The sequence below is a fragment of the Thunnus thynnus genome, chromosome 10 (genome assembly GCF_963924715.1).
Source record: "Thunnus thynnus chromosome 10, fThuThy2.1, whole genome shotgun sequence".
Taxonomy (NCBI): domain Eukaryota; kingdom Metazoa; phylum Chordata; class Actinopteri; order Scombriformes; family Scombridae; genus Thunnus; species Thunnus thynnus.
This window is the reverse complement of record NC_089526.1, coordinates 1,335,169-1,352,742: the sequence shown is the minus strand read 5'-3', so window position 1 is coordinate 1,352,742 and position 17,574 is coordinate 1,335,169. Positions and strand designations below refer to the sequence as shown.

The window sequence follows — 17,574 nt, the reverse complement described above, 5'->3', positions numbered from 1 at the left end:
CGGGCCCCTCCAACTGGACTTTTTCTCTAATCTTTGATTTTTGCTGAAATATTGGATCATTTGAACATTTATTGAAATGAAAGCATGTGAGAAGTTTAGAGGGAAAAATCACTATTTGGTGGAGCTGTTAACAACTCATAGACATGTGAAATGTGACCCCGACTACACACTGCTTTTTGTAAGACGTCAAAAGACAAAAAGGTTGGAAACCACTGGTTTCACCTTTAACAATGTGTTGTATTTTAAAAGCTTGTTATATTATCCATTGTGTCAAATCTTCATCTGAAAAGTAACTAAAGCTGTCAAATAAATGTAGTGGAGTAGAAAGTACAATATTTCCCTCTGAAATGTAGAAAGTAGCATCACATGGAAATACTCAAGTAAAGTACAGGTACCTCTAAACTACTGGTACTTATGTACTTTTACTGTAGTAGGATTTTTCATGCAGGACTTTTACTTGTAATGGAGTAGTTTTTACTTTGCTGTGTTGGTACTTTTACTGCAGTAAAGGATCTGAGTTCTTCCACCATCTCATCTCTCCTCCCGGCCTGCAGTTCCTCTGCTCGGCCTGCAGGAGGCGCTGCAGCCCGCTCCTCTCTCCTCTCCTCTCCTCCGTCCTCCTCCTCCTCCTCCTTCTCTCCGCGGTGTGAGAGCGAGGCTTCCCCCGCTATAAAGCTGCGAGAGGCGGCTGCAGGCTGTAAAGGCTCTTCGGCAGCCAGAGGAGGAGGAGGAGGAGGAGGAGGAGGTGGAGGATGATGATGAAGCTGCGTGTCCCTCAGCGGGGAGCTGATCTCAGTTCAGTCCGTCTGAGCTGAAACTGGAAACTTTCTGATGCTTTTCTCAGTCCGGAGCTTCTTCTTCTTCACGCACCTGTGAAAAGGTAAAAAAACTCTGACATTCCTGCACGTGACGCTCAGATGATTAACTTGAATATTTGATCACATTTCTCTCTTATTGTTTTTCTTTCTGTCACATCTTCTCAGTGATCTTATAATAACTGTAATAATAACATTCCTGCACTGCTGCTGATTGACTGTGATGATGTTCAGGATCTTAAAGCATCTTTATGCGTCGCTGGTTTCTTATAATATATTTATAAACGTGTCAGTGATTCAAATAAGTTGATCTTTGAATATTTTATGAACAGTTTCTAGAGGACAGATGTTGAGTTACTCAGTTGTTCTTCTGGCTGTAGATGTTGGAGGATATAAATCTCTTTTCTGTTGTTTTTTTTTTTAATTCTTTCACAAAACAGAAAAAATATTTTGTGTTCAGATGATCAGAAACTGGATGATTCATTTAATGTGTTTAAAATTTCTGAACAGGCTTCTGAGACAAACTTCATTTTGCATTTATTCATGTTTCTGCAGGATGACAAACACACAGGACGTGTTTTATTGTTGGTTTATGGATTCTGTTGCGGACCTGAGGTGTAAAAAATCGAATTAGTTTGATTGGTTTTCTTTATTTATTTGGAAGCAGCAGCAGTCTGGATCTGCTGCAGCTGGTGTTACCTGTGTGTTGACTGTTAATATTATTACAATATCGGCACCAATATTTAATAAGTCAGCCTTTATAAAGGGTTTATAAGTTGTAATTAAATGCTTTATTGATCAGTTAGGAGTCATTATTGACAGTTTTAGGGCTGAACTAAAATCAATTTATCAGCAACTTATTAATTGATCTATGAAGCGTTTATTTCCAGCTCAGTGATACTTTGTGTGAATTATTGATGTGACTTCTGGTTATTATTAAGCTGCTGTTGTTAATGTTAGAACTCTAGAATCAATCAGTCCATCAACAGGAGATTAACTGACACGGTTTTTGATATTTGATTCTTCTTTTGTGTCATTTTTTAAAAAGCTGTCAGCAGCTTCTCACATGTTTTCCATGATAGTAAAGTTAATAACTTTATACACTGATCAATCAATGGATTATTAAAGACAGTGATGACTGAACCGTCCCTCAGTTTAATAAAACACAACTTTACAACTAATGAGCTAAATAGAAACTATTCAAGTCTTGAAGCAGAGTCGCTCTTCAGGACCAACAACAGATGGAGGAAAGTTCTCTGCTTTAGTGATTCAGCCAACGCTTCCTCCTGGAGATTATCTTCATATACGTCTAAACTGCAACAGCAAATACATCATAATAATAACATCATAATCTCTCTCAACGTTATGAGTTGTTAATTAATGTATTTGGGAAGTCTCTGATGTTGCAGTAAAATCTCGGCTGGTAGAAACTGCAGCAGTGTGAAAGTGTTTCTGGTCGTGTTCAGACTCTGAAAAATACCTTTTTAACCCTTTCAGATCACATCCTCGCTCATATTGTGCACCTGTTTAACAATATATCAAATCCAATCCCGTTTTCTCCCTGTAAAAACAAAATATGACGTGTGCTTATGTAACGTCAACCAATAATATCATGACATCCACCCGTCAATCGATCTTCAACTCTGAGAAGCTGAGATTCATTATGACACGCCCACTTTTCAACGTTCAGATCGGCGTTTGGCCCCCTCCTGTTTCACTCAGAGATACGTCAACATACACTACAACATAACAGTTAGATACAGTTTCATCTGGACTCTAAACATTCAGTCAAAAACAAATCATTCACTTATTAAAGACAAAACACTAAATAATTAAGAGATAATCAACACACATTAACACACATCTACTGTACCGGGGTCAACAATATAAAATAACACAACATTCACAAACTCCTGGTGAAGTTCTGCATTCAAAATCGAAAGGTTATGAAGCGTACTGTTGTCATGACAACGGCCACTCACCACCAGCCTGAACCGAGGCATAAACTTCATGTAAGGTGTCATTAAGTATAACAGCTGAGTTTTTCCTCCAGTTAGTGTTGTTTAGTTTCTGGTGGAGAAAGTTACTGCAGCATCTTTCACTAACCTGAACACACACACAGGACTCCGACCTCTGACCTCTGACCTCCCACTGCAGAGACACATATACATGTAGCTTCATCACTGTGAACATCATCCAGGCAGAGTTTACGCTTGTTAACTGTTTAATATGAAGGTGATTTCTAGGAGAGAGTTAGCGGGGAATCCTGAAGCGACATGCTAACGTCGCAGCGTCAGCGCCCTCTAGCAGCTGTAGTAATGATGACGGCAGCAAAGCAGGAAATCAGGTGACGTTACGGAGCAGCAGAGTCCACGTAGTGAGAACATCTTTGATTTCAACGCACAATATGTAATTTCAGCCGCTAGGCGTCTCAATCAAAACAATAACAACAGACGGAGTGTGATGACGGTGTGAAGTAGCAAGGGATCATGGGATATGTTGTCTTCGTTGTTAAATAACCAGCTTCACCGGGATAGGATTACTCCAGTGTTCATCATTCAGGATGTTTTTACCCGCAGAGGTCTCCTCCTCTCCAGAACAAACGGACCCGGAGATTACAGGTAAAAACACTGAATAAAGCTGTTTCACCTAAAAAATCAGTGTTTCTCTGACGATGTACGGCGACCACCGGACGTCCGGTACGGGCTGTTAGCCGAGCTGCTGCTAACACTTGTTCGCTTTATTTCTCTTATAACTTTAGATCCAGACGTTCGGTCGGTTTCTCCCGGGAGCCGAATTATCCGCAGAGGTCTCCTCCTCTCCAAAAACCAACGTACACGCAGATTAAAATCGTTAAAATACTAATTAAAGCTGTTTCACCTAAAAATCAATGTTTCTCCGACGATGTTTGGTGACCACCAGACTTCCTGGAAGGGCTGTTAGCCGAGCTGCTGCTAACGTTTGCCCAGTTTATTTCTCTGATAACTTAAGATCCAGACGTCCAATGACTAAAATCCTCTTCTGGCTAAAAGACATAGTTAAAAAACACCTAAATTTATCATGAAAATGTGACTTAAAACTGAATAAAAGTCCATTTATAACAGTTTGTGTGGAACAACCACAACGCCGATGTATTATCTTGTATGTGTGTAAGTTACTCTTTGGTAGACGCCATTGTAGCGGACAAACACAGCGCCGCCGTATGCATCTGGTGCGTGTTTACTCTTTGGTAGAGGAGGTATGACGCCATCGACAGGCGACCAAATGAAACCGTTACTTTGATTAAATTACAGATTTCTCTGAGTTTGAAAACTGTTGGAAACATTTGGGATAATGTAAGTACACAACTCAACAACATATATAACATAGGTCTAGTTGTTTTTACACATTTTAATGTGGAATAATTACATATTAGAGCTTTAAGTTCAATTTATTATCAGAATATTTTTCTGAAATGTGTCTTGAGTACGAGGTGAACATTGTTTCACACAACAAAACACATTTAAACCTGCATTAACTTTGTTCACTAGTTTCCATCAGAGACAAGCAGTGAACTCAACTCTGACTCATCATCAGCTTTAAGTTGACATGTTGAACTTATTTCCACATCCAGTAGTTACGAAGCAACATTATCATTCATGTGGAGTCGTGTTTCTGTCCACCTGGTGAACGTTTTTACTCTCTACCAACTCCTGAGGGAAATATCTGGCTCTTTAGCTGCTAAATGCTCCACTATGTTCACCAGCTAGTCTACAGCTAACTGTGTCTGTTTGCCGTTTGGTGCCAAAACGACGCTATGAGACGCTGAGAGTGAACCAGAACAGTAAAGTTGCAGCCGGACAGATAAACAATGAGCTGAAACTCACTATAAAGCTCCGTAAAGCCGAGAGGAGCTGCAGAGTCACTGATGATTCTCTGTAGGTTCATCACCAACACATTACACACTGACACATCAGAAATATATGTTCTAGATGCTTGAACACATTACACACTGACTGTGAACACAGTGGAGTTATAAGAATTTATATTATAGACGCTTTAACCAAACAACAGAACAAATACTGCAAACATTTATCACAGGAGACATCATGAATAAGTAGCTGCAGTCTAATCAGTTCCATCGCTCTCTTTCACGCCTACTTTTCTGTCTGCACGGCTGCTCTGAAGCCGACTGAGAACCCAAACTGTGATTTAACAGTTTGACAGATTGAAGAACAAAAGAGTTTCTGTTCAGTCTGTTCAGTCTCACCTGTGGGACTCTGTATCTTCTGTTTGATGGGAAAAGCTGATATTCTTTAAATAAAGTAAGAGAAGCGTCTGATCTGTGTAGAAAAGTGTAATTTCAGCCAGGAAACGTAACGCTGGCACCGAGCTCACAGACACCAGTGACGTCTGTAGCGGCTCCTGGTCGGCCCTTTGTCTTGTGCTGTCAGTTTGTCGTTGCAGCAGCTGATAAAAAGTTCAAACTGGAACATTTAGTTTGTAGATTAGCGCCTTTATTTTCTGTTTAACTGCTGCCGACAGATGACAGAGTTAGACGCAGGTTTATAAGTGATGGAGGCTGCTTTACGTCTGTCTGCAGCTCTGGTTTGTCTGTATGCAGTTTTAAACACTTGACTCCCTTCTGTGTGTTGTTGTGGAGTTTGTACTTTAATCTAGAGGATTTATATCATTTAACACTTCTGGTTAGTGTGAAAGTCCACAAACAACTCCCCAATTAATTTGGTTTGTTTATTTATTTATTTGGATCTCTTTTAGCTCGAGGCTAATCTTCTAATAGGAACATTTTCAGACACTACAGCACACACACACACACGATTACAGTTCACTCAGTTAGACTTAATCATACATAAAACACACAGTATGTGCACTAGGGATGTGCAGAGAGCCTAGTATTTGTATTTGTATCTGTATTTGTTGAGGCAGCAAAATTATTTGTATTCGAATAAAAGTGGAAAGAGGTTTAAAAATCCTGTTTTTCTTATTATTACGCTTTTAATTTTAGAAAATTAAAAGTGTTACAATAAGTGTTCATGAAGTGTTCCCTTGGGAAGGAAATGTGCATCATGTAGCAGGTGGATGTGACTCCCCTCACTGAGACCTGCTGATAGACGTCACAGCGGAGCAGAGGAGAGACACTGAGATAGTGATGTAACCGACCTGCACGCTGGTATTTGACATGTTTTTTTTTTCTTCCTGAAAACAAATAATTTTTAAAATATTTGTATAAAACAAATATTTGTAAAAAAAAAACAACACTATTTGTGCTTTTCCAAATAACGTATTTGTTTTCGGACACATCCCTAATGTGCACATACACACTGTATTTACATCAACACATCTGCATATATCACCACTAATGCAAATATTCTGATAGTGCTGCATGTTGGCAGCCACGATAAGAACTTACAGTCCACAACATGGGTTATTAGATGGTCTGTCAATCAATTAAAAGCCAGCAGTGGAGGTCAGGTCGTCACAGAGCCGGATCAACGGCGTGGCGGGAAACGTTCTGATGACGTGTTATTTGTGCAACCTGCCACCAGGGGGATTTAAAAATCTCTGCAGAGACAGTTAGCAGCTAACATACAGCAACTGTGATGTGAAACATCTCTACAGTATATACAACGATATGTATCAGCTGCACAAAAATAAAAAAGTGTATTCTGTGTCACTTTAGGAAAAGTCATAAAATTTCAGGCTTAAAGTGTTTCTGGTGTTTTTTTTTACTGCTCTCGAATGTAAAAAAGGATCAAATTAGACCTGAACAGCATGTAAAGGTTAAGAAGCTTCTAGCATTAGCATTAGCAACCTCTGAACAAGAGATATTATTGGCTGCAGGTGGAAACAGTTTAGGACCAATCAGGAGCTTCAGTGTGTGATATGTCTAAAAATAATTTAAACAGTCATTTAGGGATGCACGATATTATCGCCGCGTCATCGGTATTGGCCGAAAAAAGCTTTAAAATTAAATATCGGCATTGGCAAATTCTGCCGATTATGAGAGGCCGATATGTTGCCCTCTCCTCCGCCGCCTGACTGTGCTTCCCTCAACGGACTGTTTCACCCCGGCGGTCCCGGTGTTTCCAGCCGCCCGTCAGACCAGCTGCTTCTTCCCACTTTAACCTGAATAACAAACCAGGTTTCACTGCTCCGGTTGGATCCACATGGAGAGCCGGGGCTAACGTTAGCTGGGAGGCTAGCGGAGGTTAGCTGGCTGTGCTTCCCTCCGGTCATGCTGCGGCTAACGCTCCGCTAGCCTCTCAGCTTACGTTAGCCCCGGCTCTCCATGTGGATCCAACCAAAAATATGTGCATATATCGGTATCGGCAATCAGCCACAGTGAGTTGGAAATATCGGCATATCGGACAGTCATGAGATCATTTTTCCATCTTTCACATCATCCTTTAGTTTCAACTCTGTCTACTAGAAGTTACGTTCATATACGACTAAATTGCAACATCATATACGTAACGCTGCTGAATCACATTTTCTCTCAACATGATGAGAAAATGTTGATACTGAATGTCTGAGTGAAATGTTGAGAGACAACAAAGCGATCACGACCTCGTTACCTGTGAACATAATCTGGGCAGAGATTTATGAACACAGTTTAGTTGTATATGACGGTTGTTTCTAACAGACAGTCGTAATAGTTTTTCTTGTTTTCAAAGGTTTCGTCTTGTTTTTGTTGTTTTCATTGATGTAGTGAACTCTGAAACAGTGCAGTAAAGACGGACGGTGTCTCTGTCCTCTCATCCTCTCTTCAGTCTGAATGAAGCTCTGAAACTTTTTTATTGTTTTGCACAAACATGTTTTTTTGCTGCTGGGCAGAAAGCGTCTCGGTTTCCAGAAACCACAGAGAGCAGCGAGGCAGAGCGCTGAGCCGAACGCCTCTGAATGACATGAATTATTAACTCTGTTGTAGTGCTGCAGCTGTACAGGGATCTGTGTGATGTGATTTTCATGAGCAGCTCTTTAATCTGCTGTTGGATGTCGGAGCCTCAGCTGGTGGGAGGATTCATCCACCGCTTGACTGAACAGCTGAAAGCTGCTCTGTGAAGCTCCAGCAGGCCTCCATGAAGCCTCCTCCAACATCCACCTGCTGAGAGCAAACTGCAATTTACAGCTAAATGACTTCTGCTGCGTCTCCAGGTGGAAAAAACTGAGGAGCGGCGGGGAAACGGAGCGTTTAACTTCACGTGCAAAAAAGACAAGAAGGCTGGAAGATAAGCAGCAATTAACCAGAATTAAAAACGCTTCAATGAAAACAAGTCAAACAAAGCACACAGTTAGATTATTGAATGAAAAACATGTTGAATGATAATTATTTACCCTTTTGTCTTTAATGACTGAATTAATTGTTTTTCATTATGTCATAAATTTTCCCTCCCACATTAAAACACTAAACACTCTAGTGCACTAAAAGCACTAAAGCTAAAACTAACTGTAACATCTGCTGATTATTTAACTGATTAGTTGTTTGGTCTATAAGGTGACAGAAAATAGTGAAACATTCAGTCAAAAACAAATCATTCACTTATTAAAGACAAAACAGTAAATCATTAAGAGATAATCAATGATTAGATTTACGTTAAAGGCAAAACATGAAGACAAACTGCCTAAAAACAACGATATAAAATAACAACATTCACAAATTTTTGGTGAAGTTCTGCATTCAAAATCAAAAGGTCATGAAGATTACTGTTGTCATGACAACAGCCACTCACCGCCCAGCCTTGAACCGAGGCATAAAATTCATGTAAGGCGTCATTAAGCAGAACAGCAGAGTTTTTTCTCCAATTAGTGTTGTTTAGTTTCTGGTAGAGAAAGTCTCAGTGGAGCGTTTTTACCTGATGATCAATAACCTACTGAAGAGTCTAAACTCATCTGTGGTCTTGATTTAAATCTGACAAGTTCTAACTGACATTGTGGGTGTTTGTGATGTGCTGTGTGTAGTTTGTAGCTTCAGGCTAACTCTGGTGCATCTTCAATGTTTCAAACTGCAAACTGTCCCAGTCAATAAACCAATCAAATCAAATTAACTGCACATTTTATTGCCTTTTTGTTAATTATTTGTTAATTAATCTCATCCTTCTCTTCAGGTGTCTTTCGCTCGGTTTATTTCTTTTCTTCTTCATCATCATCTTCTTCTTCTTCTTCCTCTGCTGCGTCTCATTCTTCAAAACTTCATGACGACTAAGCTTTGACAGCTGTGTTGCTATGGTTACTGGTTTGGTAGCAGATGAATGTAGAACGAGTGATTAAACTACGTGTGCAATAAACATTTTTAACGTAAACCTGCCGGCCAATCAGAAAAGAGTATTCACCCAGACACTGATATGACTCAGTAAATGTCATAAACATCAGTTACAAATAACTGTGTATTTCTTTTCATTTATTTGTGTGATTTGTCTTCACTTAAGATTCCGTAGCAAAGACGCGAATAAGCGAATGTAAATGGCGACGTCCGGCCCCGCCGGCGGCGTTTCAGGCATCAGTCTTCATCCTTGAAGTCTTTTCTCTTGTAAAACTGAAAAGTACAGTTTGAAACTTGTTTGTTTTGTGCCTTCAGGGGGCAGTAACGAGCACATTACAGCTCATGCAGCAGAATGAGACAAAGAAGACGCAGCATTATGTTTCCTTCAAAGCGTCCTCCTGAGAGACGGGCTTGGATGAGCTGAACATTATAGATGTGATTTTATAAAACACTCGGCTGTTGCCTTTGAACCTGATCCACCTCAGAGCCCTCCTGACCCGCCTGGATTCCTCCTGAACCTCTCAGTTATCACGTAGCCGTCGCTGACTTTGCTTTAAAGACAGTTTAGACGTCCTGTAATCAAATTAAATGTCTGTTTATAGTTTATGCTGCAACCCTAAAAATGAATGTGACAAACATTGAGTGAGATATTTGGTGAATATATGATGGAAGAAGGACAAAAATTATGTTTTGAGCTCTGCGGTGAAGGTCAAAGGTCATGTTTGTCCTCGGGGACTCGTGACAGGAAGAATCTTTATTAAACATGTATCACTAATATATGACTTCTCGTGATTTGATGCATGTTTTCATGTATCAACAAATTCATTATTATTTCATCATTGATCTAACTGTGAGTTAAAGTGCACATATAGATGAATGATATTGAATTATTAAGTAAAGACAAGAACTAATGACTTCATCAGTTATTAATATCGAGCTGCACACGTATCGGTCCGCACGTCAGATCTACATTATTTAAGACAATCATTACAATATGATACTGAGGATTTCCTGATGGTGGCGCTAGCATCAGAAGAGTATAACAGACTGGAAGAAACTCACTAGCTTAGCAACATGAAAGCTACAATCAACCCATAATACATCACTCTCTGGAGGCGCCGACATTACAGCGGTAATGTAACTGTAACCTCACTTTATAAAACTAAGGTTTGATAAATACGACACATTGTTAAAGACAATATCTATGAGTTGTTAACAGCTCCACTAAATATATAATAAATGTTCAAATGATCCAATATTTCAGCAAAAATCAAAGATTAGAGAAAAAGTCCAAAAACTGAAAACAGATTTGTGTATCAGAACTTTGTTTTTTCTTCTTTCCTCTCCCATTAATCATCTCACCACCCCTCAGATTTATCTGCTGACCCTTTGGAGGGGCCCGACCCCTAGGTTGGGAACCACTGGACTAAACTAGCTAACTGTATATAAAGTAGTGTAAACTAGCTCCACCTCCAGCAGCTACAACAGTAACATGCTGCTCTAACACTGATGCTTCACTATTAATAATCTAATGATGTCATATATAATAATATATCAGTCAGAGGGACCAAACCACTACTTTTACTGCAATACTTTAACTACATCAAGCTCATAATACTTATGTACTTTTACTGCAATACTTTAACTACATCATGCTCATAATACTTATGTACTTTTACTGCAATACTTTAACTACATCAAGCTCATAATACTTATGTACTTTTACTGCAATACTTTAACTACATCAAGCTCATAATACTTATGTACTTTTACTGCAATACTTTAACTACATCAAGCTCATAATACTTATGTACTTTTACTGCAATACTTTAACTACATCAAGCTCATAATACTTATGTACTTTTACTGCAATACTTTAACTACATCAAGCTCATAATACTTATGTACTTTTACTGCAATACTTTAACTACATCAAGCTCATAATACTTATGTACTTTTACTGCAATACTTTAACTACATCAAGCTCATAATACTTATGTACTTTTACTGCAATACTTTAACTACATCAAGCACATAATACTTATGTACTTTTACTGCAATACTTTAACTACATCAATCTCATAATACTTATGTACTTTTACTGTAGTAGGATTTTTCATGCAGGACTTTTACTTGTATGAAGTATTTTTACATCACTGTATTGGTATTTTTACTGCAGTAAAGTATCTGAGTACTTCAGTATTCTACTAATTTCCAACAGCAACTATGTTTTTCAACTTTTCAACTCAAAAATGTTGATACTGAACGTATCAGTTGTTTAGTGACAATATGTTTCATTTATCTTCCACTAAAATCAGTAACTGGAACATCATTGAACTTTTTATGGTTATGTTTAGACTCTGGTTAATGTTCAGGTTCCATTAAACTGTAACTGGGTTATATGTGACTGACAGAAGCAACTAAACAGGCTGACAACAGAAAAGTAGTTTGTCTTGTAAGTTTAATTTATTATAGGAGCTGTGTTCTCTGCATCATCCTCAGTACTTACCGTCATCGTCCTCTTTGAATGTAGGACGCTTTGCTGGAAGACATTTTTAGCAAAACTGAATTATTTGGAACATACAGACAGAGAGAAAGTGGATGTTACAGAAGTTTAGAAGTTTTTTCCATTTTAAAGGTTTATTTATTCATCTATAAAACATCCACACTGTTCAGTTCTCTCTTTTCATTTTAGCTCAACACTCGACCGGTTCAGTCTGTCGAGCTGCTGACCTTTAACCTGCGACCGCCTGTGGGCTTGTGGGAAATTATGTTTGTTGAAGGTCACTGAAAACTGAAATATTAAATTTACAACACTATAAGACTGTTTCTTTAAAAACACACCATCCCTGTCTGTATGCAGCGAACCACACACAACAACATTTTGACTCATTGTTTTATTAGAAATGTGTGATTAAATGTGTGAATGTGTAGCCTGCATGTTAGCAGCATGTCAGGTTCATCCAGTGTGGTTCAGACTGAGACACCAGCTGTAAATAACTATTTGATGGATGGTTATGACATTTGGTTCAGACGTTCATGTTCTCCAGAGGATGTATTCTACTGAGTTTTCCTGTGGCGCCACCATCTGGTCATGATTTCATTTTGTCCAACACTTTGGTTTATGACCAAAAACCTGCAAAACTAATCAGCTACATGTTGTGTTTGGTGCTAATTAGCAAATATTAGCAACATAACATGCTAAATTAAGATGGTAAACATCATACCTGCTAAACATCAACATGTTAGCATTTCTCACAGAGCCACTAGCATGTTAGCATTTTCATTGTGAGCATGTTAGCATTTAAAGAGCCGCTAGCATGTTAACTGCATGCTCATAAATCTGAACAGCATAACATCAGACAAATGTAACAACATGATTATATTTACATGTACAGCTAACATGTTTCCTATGATAGTGTCCTATAATACCAGGACTAACCAGCTCTACACTTTAACACAAGAACGATTAAACGATTAGCGCCATACTCCAGGAGGTATAGTTAAATAAAAACACAGTTTCAGGTGGTCTAACTTAGTTTGCTAGTTAGTGGATTATTCAAGCTTTCAAACAAGTAGTGTCTATTTGATAGATTTGGTAGTTAATAGCAAAACGTTTAAGCTAATGCTAACTGTTTCATGTATGTGAATGGAAGATGCTAAAACGATTAGCATCATACTCCGGGAGGTATAGTTAAATAAAAACACAGATTTGGGTGGTTTAACCTGTTTTGCTAGTTAGTCGATTAGTCAACCTGTCTAACCAAGTAGGGTCCATTTGATAGATTTGGGAATTTATTCAATATCAGCAAAACGTTTTAGTGAATGAATAGAAAATAAAGTGGTACTTTAGCTGAAAATGAGCTGTCAATCAAACATGAACAGGACACGTCCACATAGTCCTGAGAAATGGTTCGAGCAGCCAAATGAGCTGTTTTTGAACTCAGTTTTCTAATAGTTATGAATGTTTATTTTCATTCAGATTTTTGTGGATGCTTAATGAGACACTCAACTTTAATATCATATATGCATTTTTATGATTTCAAGTTTCCAGAAGCTTTAAGCTGTTTCTTTATGTCCACGTCTTCTACATGTGTGGGCATGTTAGCTTTAGCTTCATGCTAGCATCAAGGAAGGACAATATCAAGACTACATGTTGTTTATATTCACATTTATAAGTTATATTTGGGAGAATCATGTGGAAATGCTACAGCGCTACGCAGTAAAAACTTTGATGCTCCTGCGGATGTCATCCAGTTCAAAACTCAGCTTCAGGGTGGCTTCACGGACACAGGTGGACGCACAATAAGTGCAAAGAAAATGGGTTTATTGTGAGAAACGAGGACTCGCAGCTGATCCCCTTCATGGTTTTCTTCAGACTTCTGACTGACTGAATGTGTTTGGTGGGAAAAAGCAGAATAAATAACTCAACAGCACTAATTCATGTTGTTTTCTTCATGGCTCAGATTCATGAAAGATATATAATACAGATTCTGTCGCTGTGCATAAACAGTCTGGAAGGTGAATTTTTTAAGCCAGAAATCAGCAACTGGAAAAGTAATCACTGGTATTGATCTCACTGATATTGATCAAGAAGCCAATGAACCATGCAGATACTGTATATTATGGGCTTTTTTGATATATAGGAACATAAAAAATGTACTTTTATTGCATTTCTACAGCAGTAATGAGCAGACTGGTGTACAGCAGTGACCTTGTAGTGAAACCTGATCCTCTTCAGTAAGATCAGAGCTGCGGTTGTCGTCTTTAAACGAGCATCCTGGACTCTAACCATGACCCTTCTCTTCCTCCTTACATCCTGTGTAACCTGAGCGGGCGGCGTGGAGGAGGATTTATTTACCGGGAGGATATCTGTAACTTCCAGAACATTACAGGCCGGTCAGAGGAGGTTAATCAGATGAGCCGGAGTGCTGCTGATGGGATGGAGGAGGGGAGGTGATGAAGTGACCGGTGGTCAAGGTGGAGACATGATCGATTCACACGGCTTCCTGTGAGGGGCGGAGTTTATCGGCGATGGAGATGATGAGACTGAAGATCAGAGCAGAGACGTGATGAGAAATGTTTGAGTCTGGTTGGAAGTTATTTTGAGTTTTATTCCTTTATTTTCTAAATGCAGACATGAAGATTTAGCTGCTGCGGGCTGCAGATTGTGGAGGCGTATAACTAATATATCGATTCAAAGAAGCTCCTAATTTATACTTCTTCCACATTTTATATTATATTTTTTAATTTGCGTCTCCTGTTCTTTTACAGTTTGATCCCCAGGACATCATCTCTGCGTGAAAAAACTTTTGCCGCAATGCAACATGATGTCATCTGGCGAGATGCTGCATTGGCCAATCACATACATGCAATTCATATTTAATTTCTGGGTCACTTTTGAGTCATTTTCCACCGTGAGGGAACAGAAGAAAGGTTTAGTTTTTAACATCAACCAGCAGAGGGAACAACAAAAATGCAAATCTCTACAAAACCAAAGTGGTTGTATGTAGATATAAGTACTATTATAGAGTGGGCCTAATAAAAATACCACTTATTAAACTGCCAATCATACAAAATGTAATTAGTAAGAAGAAGAAGAAGAAGATGAAACTATGCTGCTGTAGCTCAGCTTGCTGTGTTGCTGATAGTTCAGCTCAGCACTGAATGTTACAAACTGCTGTGAAGTGTTTTTGGCTTCTGATAAACCTTTAAATGCATTAATCTGTAATCTTCTGGATTGTGTTTTATTGTCTCACCGCAGCTCTTTACTGCTTTAACACGCAGCCTCATAGCAGCAGAGTCAGAACACACGAGGTCACATGTTCATCAGGAACATCAGAATAGAAAATAGGAAATAAGGAAATAATAAAATAAATAAATAAAAATAAGAATAAAAAGGCCATTTTGGGGAAAGTACACAAGCAAAGCAGAACAATACAACTATACAGCAGCACTGGAGTGTAGAGGAAACGACAACCTGAATAAATAAGATCAGTATAAAGTCCAGACGTTGTTTATCTGCAGCACAACAAGCTAACGAAGCTGTAAACAGAACCGTGTTCCTGCACATGCTCAGTAGCGTCTTACACAGAACTGCTCTCCAGAGACTGAAAACATGATGCTGTTATTAACAAACTAACGTGATGAACATGTGACCCAGTGCAGCGATGTGACTGACTGACGTGTTTTTAATCAGATATATCAGCTTCGATACAAACACAATACTCGTTAGTAGATCAGTTCATTGTTGGTTTGGATCCAAACATGAAGACAGATATAGAAAATAAGCAAACTGTAGGAAAGAGGTCTGTCTGTCTGTGTTGTTTCTGTGTGTATATATGAAGCTTTTTCACCTGTTTGTTTGTATATAATCGTCATATATTTATGTTTATGTATCTCTGATCAGCTTTGTGTACATCCTGGACGTTGAGAGCCAATAGAAACTGGAGTCACATTCCTTGTATTCATAAACATATTTGACCAATAAATCTGATTCTGATCTGCAGATTTCTTTCTGAGTTCACTTCACATCTTTATCATATGAAGGTTATATAGTTCTGCTGTTGTCGGGGTCTGGGGGTCTGGGGTTTACCTGGCTGCTATATTTCAGCCTCGTTCCTGATGAAAGACGCCATGTTTCAGTGAAAACTGAGCACATGAAAGGAGGATGATGAAAACAGGAGATCTGAAATGTGTTTCTCTCTGACATCAGACCACAAAATTGGTTTCCCTCAAACAGACTGAGTCTGAGTTTTAATATGAACAAACAGTGTTTGTTTGTTTCTCACTGGAAGGTTAAAGGGCTTAATTAAAACTAGACTTTATTATTTCTGTCGTTGTATTTTGTTACAAGCTGCTGATACTGAATAAGATCCAATATTTATTTTGTACATTTAGCTGCTGCTGTGTATAATGAGACTCATGTCTGTGTCCAGAATCTGAATTAAACATGTTAGTGATGTAATTAAGTTGTTTTATTATAAACCTGTTGTTTATCTAGTTAAATTTTAATGAGCTTCATACTGTTCATAGATCTACTGCAGCGATTTCTGCTAAATGGATGCAGATGCAGGAAACTTTCAGACTTGAAATAAGTGATAAACTGAACATAATGTGGTTATTTCTCTGCATGATATAATCAGATTATCATATTGTTTTATCAAATGCAGTTGAAGGAGTTTAATGAGTGAAATGACAGAGGATTAAAATAATCTTATTATTCGGTCGCATCCATTTTAATCCTGACAGGAAACATTTCCACATAATTATTACATGTAAATTAAATATGAAACGATCACTTTGAGGCTGGAAAATGTCTTGTAAAGTTTATTTTATCTCCTTATAAACAGGCTGACATCAGCTCCTCTCAGACACGTTTTATTATTATTGATTCTTATTTTACAGCAGCAGCAGCGTGTCGAGCTGCAGTTCCTCTCACGTCCACTAGACGCTGCTGTGATCAAACTCAGACTGTATTGAAGTGAATGGAAAAACCAACAACTTCTCTCTATAAATACAACGTGAATAACCTGCAGTTAAAGAGACGTCACAGTCGTGCAGATCTATTCTGTTCATAACTCTGATAAATAACATGATTAATGATCAATCATTAGGTGCTTGTCAACCCGTTCTCATTCTCAGGTTTTATCACGTCCACATATTAACAATATGAACCCGTCTGCAGGGTTAGAGAGGGACCTGCTGTCACTTCTCATGTTAAAGGTTTATTTAATGACATCATCAATGCAAAAACACAAGAGTCTCCTTGATAATTCAACAATACAATAGGTTAATGTTACAGCCATCAGTTTTAATTATTTATCCTTCGATTCTGAGACCTGGTTGGTTTAGTAAATAAACATCTGGTTAACTTTCCCACCACAGCTGCTTAAAGCTCTAATCTGTAATTATTTCACATTAAAATGTGTAAAAACAACTAGACCTATGTTATATGTGTTGTTGAGTTGTGTACTTACATTATCCCAAATGTTTCCAACAGTTTTCAAACTCAGAGAAATCTGTAATTTAATCAAAGTAACGGACCGTTTCATTTGGTCGCCTGTCGATGGCGTCATACCTCCTCTACCAAAGAGTAAACACGCACCAGATGCATACGGCGGCGCTGTGTTTGTCCGCTACAATGGCGTCTACCAAAGAGTAACTTACACACATACAAGATAATACATCGGCGTTGTGGTTGTTCCACACAAACTGTTATAAATGGACTTTTATTCAGTTTTAAGCCACATTTTCATGATAAATTTAGGTGGTTTTTAACTATATCTTTTAGCCGGAAGAAGGATTTTAGTCATTGGACGTCTGGATCTTAAGTTATCAGAGAAATAAACTGGACAAACGTTAGCAGCAGCTCGGCTAACAGCCCCTCCAGGAAGTCCAGTGGTCACCAAACATCGTCGGAGAAACACAGATTTTTTAGGTGAAACAGCTTTAATTAATATTTTAACGATTTTAATCTGCGTGTACATTTGTTTCTGG

At 38.5% G+C, this 17,574-nt stretch overlaps 1 protein-coding gene across 3 annotated transcripts in view; it reads left to right on the top strand.

The window, feature by feature from the left end:
* The first annotated feature begins 546 nt into the window (after nt 1–546).
* Nucleotides 547–17,574, top strand: part of cpne4a (copine IVa) — a 79,648-nt gene continuing 62,620 nt past the window's right edge. For 2 of the 3 annotated variants that reach the window (XR_010930279.1, XM_067600308.1), the window contains exon 1: nt 547–880. The gene's annotated coding sequence lies outside the window, so the exon portion shown is untranslated. Of the gene's footprint in view, nt 881–2,987; nt 3,437–17,574 lie in introns of those variants that run through there. The other variant, XM_067600309.1, reaches the window with a different exon arrangement.